At 41.0% G+C, this 17,079-nt stretch overlaps 1 non-coding gene across 1 annotated transcript; it reads left to right on the top strand.

The window, feature by feature from the left end:
- The first annotated feature begins 7,441 nt into the window (after nucleotides 1-7,441).
- On the top strand, nucleotides 7,442-7,515 carry trnav-uac. Its single transcript has one exon. It is a non-coding gene; the product is annotated as a tRNA-Val (tRNA).
- Nucleotides 7,516-17,079: the final 9,564 nt, after the last annotated feature.

Genomic DNA, 17,079 nt, shown 5'->3' with positions numbered 1-17,079 from the left:
TGGGGGTGCTTTGCTGGTGACACTGTCTGTGATTTATTTAGAATTCAAGGCACATTTAACTTGCATGGCTACCACAGCATTCCATCTGGTTTGCGCTTAGTGGGACTATCATTTGTTTTTCAACAGGACAATGACCCAAAAGACCCCCAGACTGTGTAAGGGCTATTTGACATAGAAGGAGAGTGATGGAGTGCTGCATCAGATGACCTGGCCTCCACAATCACCCAACCTCAACCCAACTGAGATGGTTTGGGATGAGTTGGACCGCAGAGTGAAGGAAAAGCAGCCAACAAGTGCTCAGCATATATGGGAACTCCTTCAAGACTGTTGGAAAAGCATTCCAGGTGAAGCTGGTTGAGAGAATGCTACTTTGAAGAATCTCAAATCTCAAATATATTTTGATTTATTTATCACTTTTTTGGTTACTACATGATTCCATATGTGTTATTCATAGTTTTGATGCTTCACTATTATTCTACAATGTAGGAAATAGTAACAATAAAGAAAAACCCTTGAATGAGTAGGTGTGTCCAAACTTTTGACTGGTACTGTATATGGGTAAGATAGTCTAGCTTGCTGCTGTTGACTAACCCCATTCCGTACAAATTTGTGCAACCGCGGCATTCAAACGAGGCTGCAATGAAAACTAATGGGACTGTAGCGACTGTGTTGGCATCAAAATCTGGGGTGTGAACTGTGTTTCTTTTCAAGCGTTGATTGACATGGTAATGGCCCGATAGTATTGGAGAAAAGTTTTTAAAAAACTGACCCCTCTGACGCTGTACGTTAAATTGTGACGTGTCATGACCTAACGTACAGCACACATAATGCATCACATTCTGTGTCGTACATCCTCTCTCCACCAGGTGTAGCGCTTCTCTCTCAGATTAAAAACAAGAAAGGGACAGGGACAGGGACAGGGTAAGGGGGATACCTAGTCAATTGTACAACTGAATGCATTCATTTTTTGCATCATCACCGCAAGCCATCATGACTCTCAAAAGCCACGACAGCCGCTGTTTACTTCTTAAGATAACTTTAGCGCCGCCCTGAAAACCCGATTCATATTCGACACAAATCTTCAAATAGGTATGTAATGACACATTATATTAACAATTTTTAGTGTTTTATTTACATTTTAGAGGTGATAAGTTGGACAGATCGGGTGTAAAAAGCCGTTTCCCCACACGGCTTATCTCCCCCTTTCCCTATCACACAGTAGGTTTCCCCACCCGCCATTTTTAAAAAGACCCGACGGAGCTCATTGCCTTCTTCAATCATGCAGACGGGTAGCATGAAGGTCTCATCATTGATTTTACTGGAAAGGGGAGAAATTGTGCTATACAATGGTATTCCTATTACAGTTGACCTGGAAGTATTACGTTTTTATTGGACGCTAAAATAAGGTCAATTGTACGTTACAGCGCAATGTACAAAAGTGCGTTAGCTAACTATACATTGTCAGATATTACACGTTTCTAATTTAGTCAGAAACTCATTTTTCTTTTCAAGTTAAAGTGTACTGTTAGCTAGCTAGTTAAGGTCTGTATAGTAATATTGTTTGTTTCTCAGAGCCATTTGCTTTGCTAGTTATAGCCTAATGTTAGCTTACTAAAATGTAACCTGGTTGGTTAGCTACCTGCAGATTCATGCAGGGAAGTTACGTCATGAGTTGGGATTATGGTTCATTGTATAGCTAGCTAGCTAGCTTCATTGTTTAGCTAGCTAGCTACATGTCTTAACAAAAGACTGTTGATAGACGTACCTGGTAAATTCGCTCTGGCTATTTACTCCGTTTTCAGAGTACTCTCGTCTCAGTGTACCAGAGCGCAGAATAATTGAAGAATTTACGAACGCTCAACACCCGTTGAATATGGCCGGTGTCAGTAAACATTGGCAAAAAAGCGTAATTAAATTGTTGCCAGCAGCACAGTTGCAAGTTAACATACAGCCTAACCAGCTGTGCTAGGGTGTGCTAAATGGTCAGAGTGAGCTGTTCTCTCATTTGTTTCTGGAAGTATCTTGCAAGCTAGCCAGCGTTTGCCAGTTAGCTTGACTGCTGTTAGGTCAGAACATTCGAATCAACCCTACTCCTTGGCCAGAGCGTCCAGTGTGAGCTCTGAACGGTCCGAGGAGAGCGAAACGCTCTGAATTTACGAACAGTGGACAATCTGACAACACTCTGAGTTCACGAACGCCCTTAAGCACACTATATCACTCCAGATTAAATTTACGAACACAGCCGTAGTATAAACCAGCCTTTAGTCTTGAAATGTTTGGTTGTTTAGTACATGTGACTCACCACCTGGATTCTTATGTAGCAAAATTTGTGTTTTTTACATTGGATAAAAGTAGAGACTCGGAGCTACAAAATTGTAAATCATACACCTCATTGTTGAGGAACAATGGGAAAGTAATTCTGCTTTGAATGTTGATAAACTTGTAAAATCACTTTTGAGAAAATGGCTTTGAGTGTTTTGGTATCTAGTGAATAGCTCTTCTTTGTCTACACCCATTCAGCATCTTTCACACCCTCTTAAGCTTTAGCCCCACCCATCTTCGGAACGCGCACACTTGACACTCTGGCCGATGATTTGTTTACCTCTGGATAACATGAAAACCGCCTAACCAGCTCGGCTGGCGACAATTTCGTGACACTTTTTTGCAAACGTTTACTGACGTTTTCTCCATCTCTTGATCCTCCAGAATGTGTAGAGCAACACTTAGCTATGCAGCTCCACTACACAATACATAAAAAAGCCGCGTTCAACAGGATTACCAACACAGACTGACCAGCTCAAATAGACAGAAGCCTTCTATATGGCAGACCAATCAGAACTCCTCTAACGGCATGTCCAGCCCACTCATTATCTCAGCCAATCATGGCTAGTGGGAAGGTTGCTCACTTTTTCTGTGGCTTAATCAATAAGGCTTGTAATTTAACAATTGTAATCATATTTACAGATGGCATACAAGTTTTTTTATTAAGGCACATGAAAGTTCACATGTTCCAGAAGGCATTTCTGCAATTTGATAAAAAGCACATTAAAGAAAACTTTAAAATGTCTCTCTTGTGAATTCGTGACTTGCGACATATGCCTAGTTTCCTGAACCGGGTCCCAATATGGCCTCACATGCGAATCCTTAAAGAGATGGGTGGGGCTAAAGCTTAAGAGGGTATGAACGATGCTGAATGGGTGTAGACAAAGAAAATCTCTCCAGTAGGTGTACCAAAACATTCAAAGGCAATTTTCTCAAAAGTTACCTTACAAGTGTATCAACTTTCAAATCAGAATTAGATTCCCATTGTTACTCAGCTGTAGTATATGATATACCATTTTCTAGGTCTGAGTCTCTACTTTTATCCAATAGAAAAAACACAATTTCGAGCCGGTCGGTCACATATTGTTGCATGAAAATCTCCTGGATATTGGTGGGGCTCTGCCCCACCTGCCCTACATGACGCATCGCCTCTGAGTCTGTCACTGATTAAAGATAGGCTAGTTAGCCTACAGTTAATCTAGCCTAGTCCTACCTACCGACCATTCTCCCTTAAATAGCCTAGCTGTGTGTAACGGTTCAAAACACAGTGGAAGGCCTTCAGGACAAAGACAGTGGGGGTTCAGCACACTGCAGAGGTCTTCCCAGAAAAAACATGAACAGCCTGGCTAGTGTGTGAGAGAGTTGTGGGCCATAACACAGACAGTAGCTATCTGTATTGCACCCATAGGCCTACTGATGGATGAAATAAACCCAACTGTTGTCTGATGTGGTCTGGGAGTTGTAACATTAGCAGCCTCGCCTTTGATATGATCTCTATTCTCTACTCACTATAAATAAAGAAAGTAAAGTCATTTTAACAGTAAAACATTGTTGAATGCACAGTAAAATACCTGAAATGTGTTTTACATAATTAATGCTGTAGATTGCATTGCATTATGGGTAAAATACTGAAAATACTGTTTGGGTAAAATACTGAAAAATACTGTTATTTAAGGAAAAATCCAGCCAAAAGCACTAATTCCTATCATTTACAGTGTTAAATAACACCAAATATGTGAGAATAATATTGTTTGTGAACAAATGTTGAATTTTATTGTTTTAATAAGGGTTGGTAGCAACGTGAAAATCATTGTGGATTTCTGTTACAGCTCAAGTCGATTACAAATCCCACAATGTAATGCTCTCTCTATGGGCTGGCTGGCATGCTAGCTAGGTAGCTACACACAATAATACCAAAGCATGTGACATTGCTAGTTAGCTGTAAAAAAAACTGCACTATCAATTTACGAGTCTACAATCCCACCATGTTCAACCTGCAGATCGATGTGCCTTGCATAGTGGAGTCAGACATCCGCAACTGCCATGCAACAGCACCATGCAATGCACCCTGGACTGAAGAAGCAGACAAATGGAGAAATGTGGTGGACCTTACACATTTCTTGAGGTAGGATATCGCAAAAATATGATAAATGGCTCATTTGAGAGAAGACAACCTCCCGCGTTATGACATTGGACAGTATTGAAATCTGACAGTGATTACCTAGCTGCTAACCTGCTTGCACCAATCCTATGCAATTACAGTAAAATACTGTAAAATGCAAACCCTGCCTCTTCTCAATTAATGTCATTTATTCAGCCATTTATTCATTCATTACAATACCAAAAAAGATTACAGTAAGAGTTAGAGTACAGTATACTGCTGCCAGTATAATGCTGTAAATGTACAGGGGAACGTTTTACAGTGTATGGTCTGGGAGTTCAGTTGTGACATCAGTAGCCTCACCTATGATATCTATTCTCTACTCAATATAAAATAAGGTGATGTGCATAGCATATATGTGGATATTGATGGGTTAAAAGGACACCAAGGGAAGCAGTGGCAATTGTTAGGCTACTGAGTGGGCTATCCTGACTAACTAAAAATGAATGAATATGAAGAAATATAATTCCACACCTCAACAGCTCTTTAGGGATGCTGGTTGGTTGTTCCACTGCAAAAGTTCAAGAGTGAACAGTCACAGTTGTATGAGCAAGGAGTCCATGGGGTGGACTGAGCGGCTGCCTTGAGGTTCAGCATCCTGTCATTTGGCAATGGTTCAAGGATAACTAACTGCAGGCTACCGATCAAAACATTCAGTTCAAGGTCCTCTTGAAATAGGAATACTCCAGGAAATCAAGTCAAAATCAAAACCACCATGTCCCCTTAACCAGGAAAAACTTTTTGCCCTAATCATGAAACTGTGTACAAAACTGTGTACCAAACATTAAGGACACCTACCCCCCGCCCTTACAAAACATTAGGAACACGGGGCATGGACTCTACAAGGTGTCGAAAGTGTTCCACAGGGATGCTGGCCCATGTTGTCTCCAATGATTCCCACAGTTGTGTCATGTTGGCTGGATGTCCTTTGGGTGGTGGACCATTCTTGATACACACAGGAAACTGTTGAGTGTGAAAAACCCAGCAGCATTGCAGTTCTTGACACAAACCGGTGCGCCTGGCACCTACTACCATGCCCCATTCAAAGGCACTTAAATCTTTCACCCTCTGAATGGCACACATACACAATCCATGTCTCAATTGTCTCAAGGCTTAAAAATCCTTCTTTAACCTGTCTCCTCCCCTTCATCTACACTGATCGAATTGGATTTTACAAGTCACATCAATAAGCAATCATAGCGTTCACTTGGTCAGCCTGTCATGGAAAGAGCAGTTGTCCTTAATGTTTTTTACACTCAGTGTACATTATAGACGGTTAAACTTGAATGGCTTCCTTAATGAGAAAACATTTATTTATACAGGCTGTCACTTGAAACAGGCGAAATGGAAAAGTACTACATCACTCTGTGGGTGAAGGGGCAGGAAACTTAGGAAGTTTCCTATTGGAACAGACAAAATCTGACTGCATGGTCATTTTGAGCACAAGTTTCCTAATCTCCACAAATCGTTGATTTTCTTCAACTGTGTCGACAAACAAGGATTAGGCTTTATTTGTATTTAGTGTAACTCCCACAGGAGCCAAGGAAAACCCATACTGTGGGAGTTACATTAAATACAAATAAAGTTCTTATTCTTTATAGGTCTTTATATTCACATTCATAATCAATCAATTTCTCATTTTCTTAATTATAGAATAATTATAGAAACATTTAATTTCTTATTTATATATTTTTTGCCTCATGCAGCTTAGTTTTTTTGTTGTTGTCTACTGTAAACCGAGCCTACTGCTAAACTGTGAGTCCCATTCCACCTCATTCCCCTTCAGCAAAGCAAACCGTCATGAGGTGTTCAAGGTCAGCTCAGGAGAGGGGTCACCTAAGGACACACCTCGATTCTAAAATGCCTTATCATTAAACGAGAAAGCAATATGATTCAAACCAGTTTGAATGGGAGGGTTTCTGGTACTGTTTTTGCACTAGGGATTGGTCTATCAATCAACACTTGATAACTGTAGATTATTATTTTACAGTATATAACATCCGTTTACATTTCTGTATTTTTTTAAAAGTTAAATTGAATGACGGAAAATTAAATAATATTGAAACTATTTATTTGAAATAATCCAACCCATAGATTTGACTGGAAGGAAGTTTGTATGCTCTGTAACCTATTTCTAGAGGCGAGGTTAGGTTCGCCCAGCTCTAACAGCAGACAGTATCACTGTTCAACACAAGATGGCAGTAAACAACTAAGAAAGAATCTAGCATGCCAAATATCCTTCACACCTGCTGTTTCGTCTGTTTTCACAGGAGTTCATGATACCTTGCAGTTGCACAAACAAAGAACTCAAACGGCAAAATTGCTCATTGGTCACTGTTGGAAAGCAGCCAATGGAATGGCGTTGGGGAATATAGGCTACTCAGTTTCAGTCTCAGGAGTCTTTATTAAGTGAGTATAGACAAAAACACTTTATTTGACTGTGTTTTAGAGCAGGGGCCCAATCTGTTGTACTTCTCCAGGGAGAGGGGAGGGATAGGGGGAGATAGATGAAGAAAGAGGGAGAGAGTGACAGAGAGAGAAAGAGAGGGGACGACTCGCAGGTTCTCGATTACAACCATCCATGTCAGTGGATTAAAGTGTCTCATTACACAAGTGCTGGAAAAACTACCCAATTTTCATACTTGAGTAAAAGTGAAGATACCTTAATATAAAATGACTCAAGTAAAAGTGAAAGTCACCCTGTAAAATACTACCTGAGTAAAAGTTAAAAAGTATTTGTTTTTAAATATACTTAAATATAAAAAAGAAATGTAATTGCTCAAATATTCTTTCAAATAAGGCTGTGTTTATATTAAGCAAACCAGATGGGACAATCTTCTTGTATTTTTTAATTTACAGATAGCCAGCAGCACACTATAACACTCAGACATAATTTACAAACTAAGCATTTGTGTTTAGTGAGTCCGCCAGATCAGAGGAAAAAATAGAATAAGTTAAGCCCCGTGTGGCTCAGTTGGTAGAGCATGGCGCTTACAACGCCAGGGTTGTGGGTTTGATTCCCACGGGGGGCCAGTACAAAAAAAAAAAAAAAATATGAATGTAAGTTGCTCTGGATAAGAGCGTCTGCTAAATGACTTAAATGTAAAATGTAAGTACAGATACCCCCAAAAAACAACTTAAGTAGTACTTTCAAGTATTTTTACTTGAAAGTACTTTACGTCATACCCACATATGACACAGCTCAGGAGACATCTGATCACCACACACACACACACACACACACACCTGACCTCTCCCCTCCTGGGGTCCATACCTTTAAAAAAAAAATTATAACTAGGCAAGTCAGTTAAGAACAAATTCTTATTAACAATGACGGCCTACCCCGGGACTCCCAATCACGGCTGGTTGTGATTCAGCCTGGAATCGAATCAGGGTCTGTAGTGATGTCTCTAGCACTGAGATGCAGTGCCTTAGACCACTGTGCCACTCGGGAGCCCCCTCTTTTTTTAGGATGAACATCAATATTTACAGTGCCTTCAGGAAGTATTCACACCCCTTGACTTTTTCAACATTTTGTTGTGTTAAAGTCTGAATTTAAAATCGATTAAATAAAAAAAAAAAAAAATTCACTGGCCTACCCATAATCCCCAATACCATAATGTCAAAGTACAAATTTATAAAAAATGAAAAGCTGAAATGTCTTGAGTCAATATCTATTCAACCCCTTTGTTATATCAAGCCTAAATAAGTTCACAAGTAAATATTTGCTTTAACAAGTCACATATTAAGTTGCATGGACTCACTCTGTGTGCAATAATAGTGTTTAACAAGATGTTTTAATGACTACCTCATCTCTGTACCCCACACATACAATTATCTGTAAGGTTCCTCAGTCGAGCAGTGAATTTCAAACACAGATTCAACCGCAAAGACCTGGGAGGTTTTCCAATGCCCTGTAAAGAAGGGCACCTATTTTTACAGTAGATGGGTAAAAAATAAAATGCAGACATTAAATATCCCTTTGAGCATGGTTATTAATTACACTTTGGATGGTGTTTCAATACATCCAGTCACTACAAAGATACAGGCATCCTTCCTAACTTAGTTGCCTGAGAGGAAGGAAACCGCTCAGGGATTTCACCATGAGGCCAATGGTGACTTTAAAACAGTTACATAGTTTAATGGCTGTGATAGAAGAAAACTGAGGATGGATCAACAACATTGTAGTTACTCCACAATACTAACTTAATTGACGGAGTGAAAAGAAGGAAGCCTGTTATAGAATACAAATATTCAAAAATGTGCATCCTGTTTGCAACAAGGCACTAAAATAAAACTTCAAAAAATGTGACAAAGAAAGTACTTTATGTTCTGAATACAAAGAGTTATGTTTGGTGCAAATCTAACGCAACACATCACTGAGGACCACTTTTGGTGGCTGCATCATGATATGGGTATGCCTGTCATCGGCAAGGTCTAGGGAGATTTTTTTAGGATAAAAAGAAACAGAATAGAGCTAAGCACAGGCTAAATCCTATAAGAAAACCTTGATCAGTCTGCTTTCCAACAGTCACTGGGAGACAAATTCACCTTTCAGCAGGACAAAAACCTAAAACACAAGCTAAAATATACACTGGAGTTGCTTACCAAGACATCATCAAATGTTCCTGGGTTGCCTGGTTACAGTTAGGACTTAAATCGGCTTGACAATCTATGGCAAGAGTTGGAAATGGCTGTCTAGCAATGATCAACATCCAACTTGACAGGACTTGAAGAATTAAAAAATAAATAATGTGCAAGTATTGTACAGTCCAGGTGTGCAAAACTCTTAGACTTACCCAGAAAGACTCACAGGGGATTCTAACATGTGTTGACTCAGGGGGTTGAATACTTATCTAATCAGGATATATTAGTGTTTTATTTTTTATAATCATTTTATGTTAGAATTGTTCTTCCACTTTGACAATCCAGAGTATTTTGTATGGAATTTTGACAAAAAAACAAGACAAATTCCATTTTCCTCACACTTTGTAACACAACAAAATGTGGAAAAAGTAAAGGGGTGTGTCACGACTTCTGCCGAGGTCGGTCCCTCTCCTTGTTCGGGCGGCGTTCGGCGGTCGACGTCACCGGTCTTCTAGCCATCGCTGATCCATCTTTCATTTTCCATTGGTTTTGTCTTTATTTTCTACACACCTGGTTTTCATTATCTAATTACATGTTCATGTATTTAACCCTCTATTTGCTCCATGTTTGTTGTGCGTGATTATTTCTATGTTCAGTTTGGTTCATGATGGCTGGTTTTTCGACGGGTGCTGTGTTCACCCATGCGTAATGTTTACCGTTGGTTATTGGTCAAGTGTATTTGTTTACCTTTTGCCTTTGTTTTTTTGAGTAAAGTACGTTGCTCACTCATTTTGCTCTCCTGTGCATGACTTCATGCACCAGCTACACTTACCTTCTGACAGGGTGTGAATACTTTCATAAGGCACCGTAAATACATCTCGGCTGATATATAATACTATACAGTTAATATCACTTGTCATACCCCTTATGATAGTTTATTATTGATTAATATTGCATAAATGTTCCATGCCTTTTATGGTTAGAGTTGTCAGTAAATAATACATACATTCTGCATCATAACTCTTGAATTTTTTTAAGTAGTTCTCACATACATTCGATTTGTTTTAAAGGCAAAGACTGAAGGTGTTCATAGTGAAATAGGTGATAGTCACTGGGAAGGAATGTCTTATGATGGAAGCACTCTTTTTTTTTTTTGGTCCCATACAAAAGTGTACGTGTATTTTAAGTGCAGCATAGTTGAGTGTGTTTATCAGTAATAATATACAATAACTGTGAAGGAAGTTATCAACTGTTGTGATGTGAGATAGCCAGTGATGGTGGATTGCCCAGCTCTTCTGTTCTCCACCTGAGCCCCCCAGAGGGCCAGGTTCACAGCTCTAGCCTCCAGCAGCAGTCTGGAACACCTAGAATAAACTCAGCCTTCTAGTTCTGTAAGGGCCACTCTGGTTCAGTTTAATTCACACCTACCGTGGCCATATTTATTAGATAACTTTGTTTACACACCTCCTGCATCCACATACTCACTCATCTCTGAAAACTGGAGGGATCTACCTCAGGCAGGAGGTAATTAAATTATAGTGCCCAAAATAATTCTGTGATTTTAGGAAAAATGTATGTTTTGATTCTAGAGAGTAAACAGTGAACAGCAGGTTGGGTTGAATCGAGACCTCTGTCTCTCTCTCTCCCAGTGACCCTTGCTCTGATTACCTCAGAACTAGAGTCACGTTGCCCTTTCTACAGGCCACATCAGCCAAAGAAAACACACAAACACACATCTGGACCCTCCACCCTGGCCTTTTGTGGTTCTGTCTGATGTCAGTAGTGAAGGTCTCAGTGAATCTACTGGCTATTTGTCTGAGTGATGGGCAGAGTGACCAATCAGATCAGCAATTTGGTGGACCTGGGATCTCTCTCTTTTTCTGTCTTTTCCTACCGTCTCTCTTTCTTTCTCTTTGGTTCAAAGGAATGGAAGGATGGTGTGATGAAAGCACGTTAGACCTGTCCTTGTGTGCCTCTGAGGGCTAAAGTGTTGACATGGAATATACCGGAGGAAAGAGCTCATTACAATCTGTCTGTTGTATGGAGGTATATAGTAGCCTGTAGGTATATACCTATATACACGGAGTGCACCAAACATTAGGAACACCTTCCTAATTTTGAGTTGCATCCCTTTTGCACTCAGAACAGCCTCAATTTGTTGGGACATGGACTACAAGGTGTCAAAAGTGTTCCACAGGGATGTTGGCCTATGTTGACTCCAATGCTTCCCACAATTGTGTCAAGTTGGCTGGATTTCCTTTGGGTGGTGGACCATTCTTAATACACACAGGAAAATGTTGTGTGTGGAAAAACCCAGCAGCGTTGCAATTCTTGACACACTCAAACCGGTGCTCATGGCACCTACTACCATACCCATTCAAAGGAACTCAAATATTTTGTCTTGCCCAGTCACCCTTTGAAAGGCACAAATACACAATCCATGTCAGAATTGTCTCAAGGCTTTAAAAAATCATCAAGGGATCATAGCTTTCACTTGGATTACCCTGGTCAGTCTGTCATGGAAAGAGCAGGAGTTCCTAATGTTTTGTAAACTCAGTGTACATACCTTGTATGTGAGCAGCAGCTCCTACACAAAGGCATATTTGAGTGTGTACTCTAGTCCCAGACATTAACATGACATCACCACTGCCTAGTGTTGCTGAACCACAGGACTACATGTTCAGACTGGTCTCAGTTAGTCTCTCTCTCTCTCTCTCTCTCTCTCTCTCTCTCTCTCTCTCTCTCTCTCTCTCTCTCTCTCTCTCTCTCTCTCTCTCTCTCTCTCTCTCTCTCTCTCTCTCTCTCTCTGCAGGAAGAGAGAAGAGTTTTAGAATGGTCTCCACTCGTTGTTTCAGATTTAATTAAACAACATCGCATAGTGGTCACATAGAAATATATTGTATAGAGAGCATGACTTGCCATATCAACGCATACATTACATATTCAGTTATTTCTAGCAATGTGTTCTAAACATTAAAGCCTTTGCACACTCCGCAGCTCCGGTATTATATTTTTGGCGTACACACCACACACTGTAAACAGACAAATAATGTGTTCTATGTATACTCACTGACCCATGTAGTTTGTATATCTACCAACCCTAACCCTCCCCTACCTAAGCGCCAGGTCTTCCAACCCTAAAACTCCCCTACTGAAGCACCAGGCCAAGACCTCTCCTTCCTGGTCTGGTGTGGGTTAGCTAGCGTCTCATACATACTGTGGAAAGAGATTAGCTGACTACAACTGTGTCTTCTCAATGTCTTGTGCTCATAGGGCCTTGTCTGGCAACAAACAGTGCTATCACTCATACAGTGCATTCGGAAAGTATTCAGACCCCTTCCCCTTTTCCACATTTTGTTACGTTACAGCCTTATTCTAAAATTGATCAAATATACACAACGGTTCAAAAGTTTGGGGTCACTTTAGAAATGTCCTTGTTTTTGAAGGAAAAGCACATTTTTTGTCCATTAATATAACATCAAATTGATCGGAAATACAATGTAAACATTGTTAATGTTGTAAATGACTATTGTAGCTGGAAACGGCTGATTTTTAATGGAATATCTACATAGGCGTACAGAAGCCCACAAACATCACTCCTGTGTTCCAATGGCACGTTGTGTTTGCTAATCCAAGTTCATAATTTTAAAAGGCTAATTGATCATTAGAAAACCCTTTTGCAATTATGTTAGCACAGCTGAAAACTGTTGTGCTGATTAAAGAATCAATAAAACTGGCCTTCTTTAGACTAGTTGAGTATCTGGAGCATCAGCATTTGTGGGTTCGATTACAGGCTCAAAATGGCCAGAAGCAAAGAACTTTCTTCTGAAACTCGTCAGTCTATTCTTGTTCTGAGAAATGAAGGCTATTCCACGCGAGAAATTGCCAAGAAACTGAAGATCTCGTACAACGCTGTGTACTACTCCCTTCACAGAACAGAGCAAACTGGCTATAACCAGAATAGAAAGAGGAGTGGGAGGCCCTGGTGCACAACTGAGCAAGAGGATGAGTACATTAGTGTCTAGTTGAGAAACAGACGCCTCACAAGTCCTCAACTGGCAGCTTCATTAAATAGTACCCGCAAAACACCAGTCTCAACGTAAACAGTGAAGAGGCGACTCCGGGATGCTGGCCTTCTAGGCTTTGGAACAAGTTTCTGAATGTCCTTGAGTGGCTCAGCCAGGGCCCAGACTTGAACCCGATCTAACATCTCTGGAGAGACCTGAAAATAGCTGTGCAGCGACGCTCCCCATCCAACCTGACAGAGCTTGATAGGATCTGAAGAAGAAGAATGGAAGAATCTCCCCAAATGCAGGCGTGCCAAGCTTGTAGCACCATACCCAATAAGACTCAAGGCTATAATCGCTGCCAAAGGTGCTTCAACAAAGTACTGAGTAAAGGGTCTGAATACTCAAATGGCCATTTTCAGCTATTTTAGCTATTTTCAGGTCTCTCCAGATATGTTAGATTGGGTTCAAGTCTGGGCCCTGGCTGAGCCACTCAAGGACATTATATATATACATTTGCAAACATTTCTAAAACCCTGTTTTTGCTTTGTCATCATGGGGTATTGTGTGTAAATGTATGTTTTTTATTGCTTTAAAAAAAGATATATTTTAGAATAAGGCTGTAACGTAACAAAATGTGGAAAAAGTCAAGGGGTTTGAATACTTTCCGAATGCACTGTATTTAATTGTGTGGGCATTCTCTCTGACACAGACTACGCCGCACTCATTTAGTAGCCAAAGTGGTTGCAGGGCTGACAATTAGATAAATCATTGATGTCAACATTACGAAGCCAGCCGTTGGAATAACAATCCCATACCTGCGGTTATTTGAATGAATCAGATAAAGCAAACCACTAACGTTGGTAATGACATTCTGAGGGATCATGGTTGCTATTTGGATTATCTCTAAACTTGACTGTGAAACTAGTAGTGTGTGCCTATGCTACAAATCTATCAATTATTTTAGCACAAACCAGTTGTGCTGTTTGGGATGTGAAAGAGTAGTAGGTACTGTAGGAGTTTTGCATTCCATGCCCTGCTTGGTAAATGTTTTCAGCTCTGGACAGATACAGATCTGTGTCTGTCTCTAGTGCTTAACGCTTAGGTCACATCCACAGAGTGCGCTATTCACCCGTTTTCGTAACGTCCTGGCACTGTACACCCTCAGGCAGGCAAACACACACGCATGCACAGACATACACACACACACCGTAACCTATAGAGACAATGAGGCAGTCTTGTGTCGGAGAGCAGAGAGGAGGGGTAGGCATAGTGAAAACAATGCCACTCTATCTCAGCGTTATTAGAACCAGAGAGCCATTTACTGTGGAGGAGGCTCTTAGCTCACTATCCATCCAGCCTTACATCATCAGCTCTGGGTGACTTTCTCCACTGAGACACTGCCAAAACCACTCTCACAGACACCAGGGTTGGGACATTTCCATTTTCAATTCAGTCAATTCAGGAAGTGATTTGAAATTTAATGAATGAATGAAATAATCTTCATAGAAAACAATGGGCAATTTTTAACTCAAGAATTGCCCTCCCCTCCTTTCTCTATTGAGGAAAGTAGGTGATGATTTATTTTCAGGTTCTTTCATTTCGTATATGGTATTTGTATATGGTAATAATGTAGCAAGTAATCTCTTGTGGACAGATTATGTGAACATAAATTATGCAACATTTGAGTTATGGGTTAACTGAGATTATGTAGTAAGTAACATTGGATACTTTCTGGTATGTGCAGGTTTCACTAGAGTCAACATCATTGATAACTACCTGGTTCCAAGTCCTAGTGGTGCTTGTTATAATGAATCCCAAAGCAACAAACATGTAATATGGATGTTACTACTATGTTGTTACCCTTTTGCCCTTTTTCTCAATAATTCAACCACATTATTGTCAACTCAAGGTCCTGACCTCACTATCCATGAGCCTGTCTTAAACACGTAACTCATGTTAGAAACTAACTAAATTTGATGATCTGTCTCTCTAATCTTAGAACTGCCTTGGTCATAGTTGGTTTCATACACTATATTTACAGTGCTGACCTGAACTGACCTCTGGGCTGAATGTGTTTCATTCAGGAGCCAGGAACCATGGGACGATTTAGTCACGGTTCGTAGCATGCGGATTCTCGAGCCCCCACACACGCTTACACATATTGTCTCGCAAATCTCGCAAATCGATCTGTTACTCATTCTAATTTACATGATAGAAAATAATTTCTGCTGTCCACAGTACATATTTCTATTCCAACTCCACTCAACACTCCATTGCACTCTTGAATAAGCCCCATTTCTATCTTTATGTGTGGATGCAGTGTACCAATGTGGCCACCAGAGGGCAGTACAGAGGTGTAACAGAGCTGTGAGTATAAGACCAGACCAGACCAGGCCATGGGTATTGTATTGAGTGTGCAGTGCATGCAGTTCAGTAAAAATCAATGGAGAATTCCACTTTGCCTGAAACGCGTCCCGAGGCACAGCGGGATTTCTGCAGCTGCTAACCAGGATAAGCACTAATCCCATTTAGAAATCCCACACCATTCCCCCTGGGATACACCATTCCCAAATACTGGAATCACACTACAGGGGAATATAGGAATACTGTGGTTTGGCAACGAGATAGCTCTTTTCATATGTTCCAGAGCAGGTGTTTGTATAGAGATGGATAACGTATAAAGAAGATAAAGGAGGGATGGATGGAAAAGGAAAGGGAAAAAAGAACTTGATGAAGGGAGACGAGGGGGTTTGGTAGGGTAGAGGAAGTCCTACAGGCATGTGTTATATGAAGGAAGGGGGGGTTATCTTTTTCAGATTGATTCCCCCATATTGATTGGTTATCGAAAGAGATGGGCGTGGAGAATTCTCCCCATTACATTTTAAACTGCTTTGTTCTGTATCCCTCTCCCATAGAGAACCTTGTTTCCAGCCTCCCAGGCAGCCCAGGCCCTTTACATACAGCCAATGTATCGTACTGTATATACATTGATCTGTACAGTGATCTCCATCCCCCTGGAGCCTGAGCATAATGGGAGGTACACTAAATGACCAAAAGTTTGTGGACACCTGCTCGTCGATCATCTCATTCCAAAATCATGGGCATTAATATGAAGTTGGTCCCCCCTTTGCTCCAATAACAGCCTCCACTCTGGGAAGGCTTTCCACTAGATGTTGACACATTTCTGCGGGAACTTGCTTCCATTCAGCCACAAGAGCATTAGTGAGATGTTGGGCGATTAGGCCTGGCTCACAGTCAGCGTTCCAATTCATCCCAAAGGTGTTCGATGGGATTGAGGTCAGGGCTCTGTGCAAGCCAATCATGTTCTTCCACATCGATCTCGACAAACCATTTCTGCATTGACATCACTTTGTGCACGGTTGCATTGTCATGCTGAAACAAGAAAAGGCCTTCCCCAGACTGTTGCCACAAAGTTGGAAGTACAGAATCGTCTAGAATGTAATTGTACGCTGTATAATTAATATTTCCCTTCACTGGAACTAAGAGGCCTAGCCCAAACCATGAAAAACAGCCCTAGACCGTTCTTCCTCCTCCACCAAACTTTACAGTTGGCCCTATGTATTCGGGAAAGTAGCATTTTCCTGGCATCCGCCAAACACAGATTTGTCCATCGGACTGCCAGATGGTGAAGCGTGATTCATCACTCCAGAGAACGCGTTTCCAATGCTCCAGAGTCCAATGGCGGCGAGCTTTATATAACTCCAGCCGACGCTTGGCATTGCGCATGGTGATCTTAGGCTTGTGTGCGGCTGCTCGACAATGCAAAACCATTTCATCGACCATGGAAACCATTTCATGAAGCTCCCGACGAACAGTTCTTGTGCTAACATTGCTTCCAGAGGCCGTTTGGAACTCAGTAGTGATTGTTGCAACCAAGGACAGACAAATGTTTCACGCTACACGCTTCAGCACTCGGCGGTCCCATTCTATGAGCTTGTGTGGCCTACCACTTTGTGGCTGGGCCATTTTTGCTCAAAG

The sequence above is a fragment of the Salvelinus namaycush genome, chromosome 8 (genome assembly GCF_016432855.1).
Source record: "Salvelinus namaycush isolate Seneca chromosome 8, SaNama_1.0, whole genome shotgun sequence".
Taxonomy (NCBI): Eukaryota; Metazoa; Chordata; class Actinopteri; order Salmoniformes; family Salmonidae; genus Salvelinus; species Salvelinus namaycush.
This window is presented reverse-complemented; position numbering and strand designations above follow the sequence as displayed.